The following is a 12037-nucleotide window of genomic DNA, read 5'->3' as shown; positions in this document are numbered from 1 at the left end:
CACACACACACACACACACACACACACACAGAGAGAGAGAGAGAGAGAGAGAGAGAGAGAGAGAGTTAGTTAGTTAGTTAGTTATAAAATTTATAGGCTGCCCATATTACTTCAAGATATAATGAAATCATGGTTTGGTTGGACAAATGGGAAAGCAGCCCTTTAAGTTTGAAAAACATAATATATTGTCAAGGGTAAAAGAAACAGATGAGTAAAAGCCATTTTTCTATCTTTCCCTATTCTTGGTTCTGAAATGTTGGCTGCCAGTTCTTAATTTAGGCTATTTGCTTATCTGTAGATGTATTCAGATGCCGTGGGAATAGTCATGGTAATCTCTGAAAAAAGAAAGAAAAATAAGCTCTTTGTAGCATTCCATTTCTTCTACATTCCATGAATTTCTGAACATTAATCTATTATTCTGCAGAAAGGCTCCAGAATAATTTGAGGGACATCTGTGATTGAGAAGATTGACTGTTAAAAATATACTTTAATGTGTTCAACTTTGAAAAATTCAACATTCACCATGGTAAGAAATGATCTTTTCCTTCCCAAAGTCCTGTAATCTATAAAGTGTTTCTTGTTTTTGCTAAGAGGCAGGCATCACTCTATTCAGCCATGTCTGGACTTACAGATGCACAAACTAATATGAAATTGTTGCCATATTGGCAATTTTCTGAGCAAATATCCATTAGATGAGCCATTTCAAATTAGAGAAGAGAAGAAGCATCCGTTCTTAGTTGCATTCAAGCCTTTTCAGAAACATAGGCATAAAGCAAATCCTATATCTCATTAGATGGAAGGAGAGCCAGTTTGATGTAGTGCTTAAGGCACAAGGCTAGAAACCTGGGCTGTGGGTTCTCAAAATAACAGAATAACAGAGTTCAAAGTGACCTTGGAGGTCTCCTAGTTTAATCTGCTGCACAAGCAAGAGACCCTATACCATTTTGGACAATGTCCAATCTCTTCTTTAAAATCTCTAGTGATGGAGCACCCACAAGTTCTGAAGGCAATACATTCCACTGGTTAATTGTTCTCACTGTCAGAAAATTTCTCCTTAGTTCTAGTTCTTGTCCTACCAGAGGCACAAAACCATTTGGGTGACCTTGAGCCAGTCCCTCTCTCTCAACCCTAGGAAACAGTGGCAAGCCAGTGTAGAAATCTTGCCAAGAAAACTGCAGGGATTTGCTCAGGCAGTTGCCAGGAATCAACACTGACTCGAAGGCATAAAAATAAATAACTAGAGGGAAACCAACTTTACATTGGGAACCATAACTGGACTTTCTCAACACAATATGACTGTTATTCTACTGTAGCTATCCAGCAGAACACAGGGAGGTTCATCTTTGCTAACATTTCACTGTAGATTAAACAGAAATAGCTTTTTATAAAAAAGAGGGTTGCCTGGATTAATGTGTTGGCATACAACAGCTGTACCAGTACAGTAGAGATATTGTGTGCTAGAAAGCAGAAACTCCCCACTCTGCATTTTCTTATAAAATATGAAACATTTAATTACAGTGTCTGATTATAGTCATTTCTCCTATACTTCAGAGCTTCAGATAATTTGATGAGAGAAGGAGCTTATGTAGAAATGAGGCTTGAGAATTTGCAGTGTCTCTTCAAAATAAATAACAAAATCCCTGCAAAGCACAGCACTTTAAAGTTCAGACTTTGAAAGAGGGTACTTCTTCCTGAAAGAGAAAGATGGGTATTTAAATATCATAGGGAGATAAATATCAATAATTTATTCCTGAAGATTAATGTTGTTGAGCATTTGCAAGATAAGACAAATAACCAAGTCAATGATGAATAAATATTGTTTATATGGAAGATTCAGAGGAAGCACTTTCCTTAGCACTATGATGAGATGAATTAGCAGGCCTGCAAGACAATACAAATCATGAGCTCTGGAATTACCTAGTGAAGCTGCAATGAAATTCTAACCTGCTGTTCCCCAATATCCCACCTTGGGAAAAATGAGTCTACACTCTCATAGAATTCTATGCCACTTCGGTCAATAGCTAGGAATTCTTGGATCTGCAATCCCAACTCATCAAGATGATGCCAGGTTGGAACACGTTTATTCTAAGGCAACCATACCAAGCCTATTTTCAGTCTGTATTTTATGGGAAAAGGCAAAAGGCAAATACAGGTAGCCCTCAACTTAGCCCAAAATTTATGATGCTAAGTGAGAAATTTGTTAAGTGAATTTTGCTCCATTTTACAACCTTTCTTGCCACATTTGTCAAGTGAATCACTGCAGTTGTTAATTTAGTAACACGGTTGTTAAGTGAATCTGGTTTCCCCATTGACTTTGCTTGTCAGAAGGTCGCAAAAGGTGATCACATGACCCCAGGATACTGCATCTGTCACAAATATGAGCCAGTTACTAAGCATCTGAATGTAAATCACATGACCATGGGAATGCTGCAATGGTCATAAGTGTAAAAAATGATCATAAGTCACTTTTTCAGTGCCGCTGTAACTTCAAACGGTCACTATGCGAACTGTTGAAAGTCGAGGACTACCTGTATGTTTGGAGGATGAAGATGGTTACCTAGGAAAAGCGAGAGCAAAATCCCACAGTATAACTATCTGTCAATTTATCCATTATATGTATAAGGAACTTTCAGTCCAGATATCAATATTAGACCTCCAGGATTCTTGCTCCAGATCTTCAGATTCTTCTGTGATGTCTCTTCTCTTAGATACACATCTTTCACCAATGGTCGTATTGGTTTATACAATGCTTTTTTGTAAAAGAAAAAGGTGCCGGAACTCACACATGTCATACAGCCCGCCTTGCCTACCCTACAAGGTTCCATCCAAAAAAGGTGCCGGAACTCTGTTCTGAGCGTTCTATGAGAAAAAAAGCCCTGGGTTTATATGTACAGTACAGATAACATCACATTCTGCCCTGAATAAAAGCACATCTATAGCTCCTTTCTATCTCTGGCTCAGCTCATTTTTTCTTTTGTCACACCCAACATTGGAATGATAAGAACAACAGATTTTAACAAAGTCCTGCCTATATCAGCATATAAAATTTCCCAACCTAATCTAATTTATCTATTGGGCAAAAGTGCCGTGTATAATTAGTAGAGGAGCCCTGGCACCTAGATTGTTATGGGACAAAATATAACTTACCATGAGTATAAAACATGGGTTTTGTTTTGCAGTACACAGTTACATTTTTTTAAAAAAAGGCTTTACATTGTTTTAGAATTTAAAAAGAAAGAAAACATAATTTTATACCTCATCTGTTTCAATTCCAAGAGATCAAATATTTTTCAAATATTATTGTACCATGCACATCATTGCTTCATACTTTAATACAAAATTCCTGTTTCCATGGTAACTAATATAAAAATTAAAGAATTATACTTGGAAGAGGGAAAAAAATTAAACTGTAGGCTGGCAAATAACCAAATGATTCTGCTGTATGCTTTCAAATTATCCAACTGTAGATAAGTCATACTGATCTATTCAGAAAACACAGGATAGAATTAATTATCCAAGAAGCTTTTTTAAAAACAAACCAAAAAACAACAACACCCCTATGTGAAATCACTCCACTGCACTTCATCCAAATCCTAGATTGATCTAACTAAACTATAACTTAAGGACTTCAGCATTCAGTTAAAACTTCATTATATTTATTTTTCTTTCTTTGAGGTTTTATTAAATATATTAAAATAAATCACAGTTATGACAAAAATAGAAGTTTCAACTTTCATAAAATGTTAATAAGCCATACCCTTAAAATTAATAGTAAATACTGTTAAAAGAAACATTGTAAATGCTACACATTTTATTTTTAAAACAAACAAAAAGAAAGAAAACACCTAGAACATTGTAGTACAGACAGAATAACTCAAATAAATCTGACTAGTTTTTTCCAAAGTCTCTCTCATCCACTGTCACAAAGAGGCCTGTGAAAATATTGGTAAGGAACACCAGTCTAATGCTACAGATCAGGTGGGGAATTCTTTTATAGAATATGTTTCAGTAAGATGTAGATATGCAGGTTTTTGCTACCAGGAAACAATCTTGTTCTTACATGTCATGTCTTCCCTCCATCTCATGAGCACTTATGCTGAAAAGATTCCATTTTGTGTGGAAGAAAAGATTGGATAAAATGCACAAAGGAATACTTTGTTGACAAAGACAAAGTAACATTTCCATTTCCGCATAGTGGTGAAATTGTTATCACTTAGTTTTCTTTATAATTCCTACTCTAATCTAAGCAGTTCTGTATCATTCTTGTACGGTAGCTCCCAGCTAACTAATATTCCCAGATCAATAAACTGTGTCTGACTCCTAATACACATATAGCTAAGACTCCGGTTTTGGCACAGAGGTACTGTACAGAGTGATTCTCCTCCAGCTCTCCTTCTGCTGGAAGAAAAATAAGCTTTCTTCTCTTAAAGATGAAGGGAGAACTCTGGAGACATGGAGTAAGAAGTTGCTGTGCCTGAGCTGGGATGTAGCATGTCCCCAACAACTCTGATAAACTACTGCTCTGATCCCAAGAAGCTGAGGAAGATCCAGAAACAAACAGGGGTTTGTATTAGGATGCAGGTAATCTCTAGGATATAGCTAACTATCTGGTTAATCACTGTTTCAAGTTTTGATTCTTAATATATTTTTTTCTTACTCCTATCTCCCTGCACAAGTCAAGCAATTTATGTGATGTCAGTCTGACTTCAAAATTTATTTTTCTCCTTGTTATTTTTTGGGGAAGCCAATGAATAATTTGAAAGCCATGTTTCTCTCAAATTTATTAATTATGAAGGACCAGCATCATCTTGTAATCTGCTAAGAGCACTGCATGTATCTTTGTAAACTAAATCTTTTATGTTAACTTTAAAAAATGTTTGATTTATTTATCTCTTGTGAGTTTGATTTATCTTTAAGAGGAGAAAGAACAAAAACCATTAGTCACATGTTGTTAGCCCACTATGTAGACTAGACCAAGAAATCAACTCTACATGAAGGCTAAAACTACTTTTATTAAGATTGGCCATGTAAACCTGTGTTTTATTTCCCCACCCTTATATTCATATGAATTAGGGAGGTATCTTCCTGAGTGAATCGCACATTTCTTTTGCTTCTTTTGGACTCTAGCCATAATTTTCCTCTCATTGGTTTAGAAAGGAATCTCACCTATCTCTGTCAAGGTCATCTTCCTTACTCCCATACATGACTTCCTTCTATAACAGCAAGGGCTTGCCTTATCAAAATGTTAAGATTTGTTGTGGCTGCTTTAATCAGGACAATCTCACTGGTTTATATTTTAACTGTTGACCATGTTTTGGATTTTGAAAGTTGCCTGGAATCTACTGGTGTGGTTGGCCATATCAAATTTTATGAAACAAATAAATATTTTCCCCCTCCATTTTATTTTATTAATTTAATAAGAAAATGTATATTGCTGCCCAACTCACTCATGGTGACTCTGGACAGCTTACAAAAATAAAAGCCCTGTACAAAAAGCAATAAACCTCCACTGTCTTAGTGACAACAATCAGACAATTAATGGGTCCCCAGGCTCATTGGAAGAAACATGTCTTCAGGGCCTTTTGAAAGAGTCAAAGAGGGGGCCAATATTATTTCCACAGGCATGTTATTCAAAAGGGATGGAGTCATTATGAAGAAGGCTGTTCTTCTTGGTCCCACCAGATGAATGTTCTTAATAAAGGGAACGTATAACATGTCTGCTTCCCAGCTCTGGTGGGTCAGGTAGATATGACTGGGAAAAGACAGCCCTTCAAATAACCTCATCCCAGGGTATTAAAGGTAACAATCAGCACCTTGAATTATGCCCAAAAGAAATCGACAAACCAATGTAGTTCCCACAAGAAAGATGACACATGTTGAAATCTAGACTTGGACAGAACCAGAAGATTTATCCATCAGAAGATTGTAAGAATTCCAACTTTCTCACAAATAGGGATGAGGGGGAAAGTGCAGGTGAAAAACCTCAGAAGACAGGTAGTGTAGCAATGGCTATCAAGTAACTGCACAAGTGCAGGGGAAAGACCAGGATGCGGAAAGTCAGTGGACTTCTGGAGGGGAGAGGCTTAAAAGTTCCACTCTTTCATCTTATGGAGTGAGAAATGCCATTGATTTACTAACTTTCTATTGGCATTGATGAGTTCTCTCTTTCTGAGAGATTTTTTTACTCTCCAGATAATTAATTTGCGTATTTAGAAACTACCCTACCAAATCCAGCCTAGTCTTTTGTGTGTCTTTGTAATCAAAAGCAGAAAGTTGTCTTAGTTTCTCAGCAATCTGTAGGAGATATAGGAATATAGGAATATAGCCAGCCGTACCAACAGGCTGAAAAATAGCTTTTATCCGTGGGCTGTTAGGCTTTTAAATGGGACATAATCTTATGCAGAATTGACTTAGGAGGCCGGTGTGTGGTGTTGTTGGTTCACATAGTGTGGTAGGAGGGAGGGTTTGTTGTCACTGTGTGTTGGGGGGAGAGAGCACGGGGGGGGGAGGCTCAGCTAATCTCAATGTACACATGTTGTACTTTGACAATAAAGGTTTATTATTATTATTAATTTCATGGTCTTCCAAGGTTATTCCATTTGAGATTTGATGACAGGCATTCAACCTAGCTTTAGAGTCCTCATTCAGGTGTCCATTTTTATACCCTGAATTCTTTCATACCAGATGATCCTAGAAAAAAAATTCAGTCATAAATAAGGTTCAAAATGAACTCTTTTTTATTTATTTTTCCTAGTGGACATGGGTTGTAAAATCTTACTATAGTAGAGAAAGTTCTTTGTGTTGCTAAGATAATTTTTTGCCCACTTTTTCTTACCTTTCTCAGTTCTTTAAAGGAGAATTCTCTGTATGAGATATAAATACACTCAATTTTTCATTAGGTACTATATTACTTAAATTCTGTTAATCCATAAACATATGCATATTAAGCAAAGAATGAAAATCATGAGCTTCTTTATTTCTTTCATAATCTTTTTTGTAATGTTATATATGTAATTCCTTGTGGTGGTGGTGGCCCATATTTTAAGTTTATTTTAAAATAAAATACAATTTCACAAGATAATTGGAAATCACAGAAATGCAGTAGAGAAAGAGTTGCACGCATGCTTCTCTGAGAGTGTTAAACTACTGTAAGTAGAAAAGAATAATCTTAATCAATCTTCCAAACATTCAGCATAAAACATAAAGAGTGCAAAAGCTTTCTTAGCTGTGCTGTTACACAGTTTGCAGAGATAATTGTAGTAATGCTATCAGGGCATGTGGCCAACTAATAGAGAATTTAACTGCATATCCTCATAGTGTTAGGAATTGACACAAGCAATAGTTCATACGCCTGGGCCACCAGGTGATGATTACGTTCCTTTGCTCATTGATAGTGGGACTCATCTGCAGAATTATTTTCCTCCTCCAATAACTCAAAGAAATTCTACAAATTTATTTACACAGATGGGCACTTAAGCAACCACAAATAACAGGTCTGATTTCATTATACCTTCACAAGCCTGCCAAAAAGATTTATGCATGCAATTTAGGTGGCCACTTCTGGAAAGATCTCTGTTAATTTACAGCAGATATTTAATACAGTGGGGCATTAATATGGTTTTTCTTTCAGCAGGACCAATGAATATATTTTCCAATTCATATCTATCAATATAATTTGATAGATAATAGCTCTAATTAGTTGTTGTCAATAGTCTCCTTTATCTGAAATTATTATACTGTGTTATAGAACTGGCTAAGTTCACCTCACACAATCCTTTCCATTTTTTATTTTTTTAAAAAATCAGTTTTCAACTCTTGCTTTCATTCTGCACACAGAGGCAGTTGGCTTGTGTACAGTACAAATTGATAGGACTTTTAGCTTGATCCTCAACAGAGTTACTTGGCACAGCTTAGCCTATTGTCATAGATATAGTGAAAATCTGGAACTCTGATTTATTATTACTCTGAAACAAAAACATACCTGGTCTCTTTTTCAAAAAGAGAACGAGAGCAAGGGGGTTCTCATGGGGAAGGAGAAGCAAATTTGAAGTTAAAGCAGTCTGCTGAAATGTCTTGGAGGACACTAGATAAATCCTTGTAGTATTATCTCTATAGGTGTTCAGTACATCTGTGAATAAAAGCTTAACTGCTAGTTTGCAGGAATAATTTTATAAATCTAGTTTTGTTTCAACTACATTTGTCAAATGTCGCTTAAAACTATTCTGAAGGGAATATAAGATTAATAGAACACATTTCACATGATGAAATAATATTATACTGTTCACTTCCTTGTATAAAAAACAAAATATTTCCTGCTGATAAACCATGAATCTATTTTCCTGTATTTTCAACATATATTTCAAATAATTTGATACACTGGGCCATATTTATGAAGGCATTACATTTTTTCAAGCATGACACAGTCTCTGCATATTTCAGTTTAAAATATATGGAATAAATTTGGAGCATGAAATACTAACAGCATGCAGCACATAAGCAGCTTTAATATCCTTCATGCTTTAATGATTTACTTGTCACATATTGGCAATATTAATTAAAATGAATTTGTTGTTATTGTAATTGTGTGATTATAGTAATCCTATTTTTCAGGAAAAAAGAAGGCATAACGGAATAGGTTATATTTTACAAGTTTCTTTCTTTTTCATAAAGAAACTTTTTATATTAAGAATATTAGTATTTTCCAAGGACATCAACAGTTATTATCTCTGGTATAAAAGCCATGGATAAATCATGGTAGTCATTATTGTAACTAAGAAGATGAACCACTCAGAAAGTTAATAATCTTCAAAGAACTAAGCAAGCTGCTTTGAATTTACATAAAATAAATTATGGATTTCTGTTATTACAATTATACATTTATATGGAACAGAATATTTAAAGTAGCTTTCTCTGATAATGTGAGTAGATGAATCGGTGCACTAAGCATTGTGCTAGAGAATAAATATGTATGCAAAGGTAGTCCATTATAGAAGACTGGCCATAGGTCTACTGTTTGATATTTAGGTTTATAGAGTTTCTTTCAGACTTTGTAGATTGTAGCTGTATTATTGTAGCTGATTGTAGCTGTATTTATTATTACCCATAAAATTCATATTTTGGTTGATTTGTTTCAAGGCTCAGGTAAAATGGTGCTACAATAGTTGTTTCCATCCTAGGATAATTAATAATTAGATAAGCTGATATAGTTTAGAAAGCTGAAGCTGATTTAGTTTAGAAATCAAATAAAAATAGTTAAAATGCTCAGGAGTGGAAATTTCACATATATGTATCTCAATATTTAAGGGAATTATTTCTATTATTGATATCCCATGCTTCCTTTAAGAAATTGAAGATGGTTTACATAGTTCTTCTTCCCTTATGTTATAAGGAATATGAAGTGAAAACATTATGGGGTGACATGGTAGCAGTGTTCCAATATCTCAGGGGTTGTCACAAAGAAGAGGGAGTCAAGCTATTCTCCAAAGCACCTGAAGGCAGGAGAAGAAGCAATGGATGGAAACTAATCAAGGAGAGAAGCAACCTAGAACTAAGGAGAAACTTCCTGACAGAACAATTAACCAGTGGAACAACTTGCCTCCAGAAGTTGTGGGTACTCCAACACTGGAAGTTTTTAAGAAGAGATTGGACAACCATTTGTCTGAAATGGTATATGGTCTCCTGCCTGAGCAAGGGGTTGGTCTAGAATACCTCCAAGGTCCCTTCCAACTCTGTTATTCTGTTATTCTAGTTTATTAATAGAATAGAGTTTTATATTTCAGTTTCTCCAAATCAAAGATAAAATTTAACCTTTATAGAAAACTGTAAGTAGTTCAAAATATTTGGAGGATGCCGAATTGAGATACACTACTCGCTTGTACTATATTGAGGATTCACTACTCAGGTTCAAAATTAACTTCCCCAAATATGGAATAATAGCAATAGCAATTAGATTTATATACTGCTTCACAGTGCTTTATAGCATTGTCTGAGTGGTTTACAGATCCATCCTATTGCCCCCAACAATCTGGGTCCTCAGTTTACCGACCTGGGAAGGATAGAAGGCTAAGTTGATGAGTCGACCTTGAGCTGGTGAGAATCAAACTGCTGAACTGCTGGCAGCCAGCAGAAGTAGCTTGCAGTACTGCATTCTAGCCACTGCACCACCGCGGCTCATAATAATCAAGTTGAGTGTAATTCTTGATCTAAACACTACCAGCCTAGATAATGCAAGATTGTACTAAGGCTCTGCACCCCAATTCCTTTCTTGAGAAACTGAGATACATAATAGGCTTACCAGGGCAATTAATGATTTTCATTTTCTAGACCCTTTCTTTCTTCCTTCTTTACTGAATTGCCACATTATTTCAACTTAAGTTTTACTGTTCAGGTTTCCTCTGTGCTTTATTACTTATTTCCATGCCATATCTTTCATTATTACAATGAAATCTAGACAGAAATTGTACATATATTAAATGCCTTGCAACATTTTCACCTTCATCTCTTCCTCTAGGGAATTAGATGGTCCCTACCCTGGTGGCTTTTTATAAGGCCTGAATAGCTGGGTTGATGCCCAGGCCAGGGGGTTTCAATGTATGAAGGATTCCATCGCCTGGTAGTACAAACAACTGTTGATTGCAATATCTTCCTCACCTGCTGTTTATTTTGATTTGTGAATTCGTGGTCAGAATTGTTTTAAATTTATTTTAAGACTGTTCATTGCCTACTTGCTGAGATAGGCAGCCATAGAAAATAAATAAATGTTTTGCTCCATCTGTAAAGTTGCATTACTTCCTCTCTGAGACCAAAATCACATTGCATCTGTTTATTAAATAGGATGCAGAGTTAGAAAAAAAACCCAAAGGGGATCAAGGCAGGTGTGTGCACAAAAATTTACAGCAAGACATTGAAGATATCTAATGGCCCATGGAACAGCTGGCTTTTATTTATATCTCAACAAAGGAAATAGATCAGTGCACACTGTTTGAAACTGTTTGCTTTGTTTCAACTGGGGCTAAATCCTCTGAGAGTTACAAATCTCTGTCATCCAATTCCAAGGAGCAATCTTGATGTCTAAGAACTTCCTCACTCTAATTGTTCTAAGTGAAGTTTAAATCAACATAAAGAGGGCATAGTCAGAGGCATGAATGAAGAATGAATAAGCACTCTGTCTCTACAGCTTCAGGTTTTAAAGTTGATCCAAAATAAATGCAAGTACATACAAAGAAGTGTCAACTTGAAATTAATACTATACTAAAATGTGTGTTTTAATTTTAATTTTAATTCCAATAATATTTTTTTTACCACAAGAAAACTGAGATTTTTTTAACTGTATAATCAGTATTCTTATATATATATATATTAGTCATACAGTATTTATAAGCTTATTTATTGTTGGGAGAGAGGAAAAATAAGGTGAGGGAGAGATACTGTTATTCAGGTCTGTTCTGTTCTGTTCTGTTTGAAAAACTAATAAACCATGGTGACACAAAACAATAATTTGTGAGCAATGTTATAATCAAATGATTAAGTCATCATATATGAGATGTCATTCTCATTCCTTGCCCTCTTTCATGGATGTTCATGTTCAATCTACACTCCCTTCTTTATCATACTACTTTGTAAATTTAAAAGTAAGGCGAGGGTTGTACGTTAGACTTTTGAATATGTTTTGATCCTATTGGGCTTGATATTGGATGCTTGTTTGGGTCTGGCAGTTGGCTGTTGGGTCTCTTTTAATTTGCAGTGGCTTCTTTTATCTGCTGCTTAAGTTGTATACTGTACTTTTTCCCTATGCCCTAATGTTTTAAACATGTTGCTGTTTGTAGGTTCATCTTATTTAATTACTACTAATCTTGTGTAATAGTTATGGGTAAAATAAAACAAAAATGTTCAAACAGATAATTGATAAGAATATTTACAACAGGGATAATTTGTGCAAAAGACTACACTTTCCATCCAAGCCAACCTCAGTGTATTAAATATCAGTGTATTAAATATTATATATAGCCAAACCATTCTACATCCACAGGTACAAATT

Source organism: Vipera ursinii, assembly GCF_947247035.1.
Source record: "Vipera ursinii genome assembly, chromosome: 2".
Classification (NCBI taxonomy): Eukaryota; Metazoa; Chordata; class Lepidosauria; order Squamata; family Viperidae; genus Vipera; species Vipera ursinii.
This window is presented reverse-complemented; position numbering follows the sequence as displayed.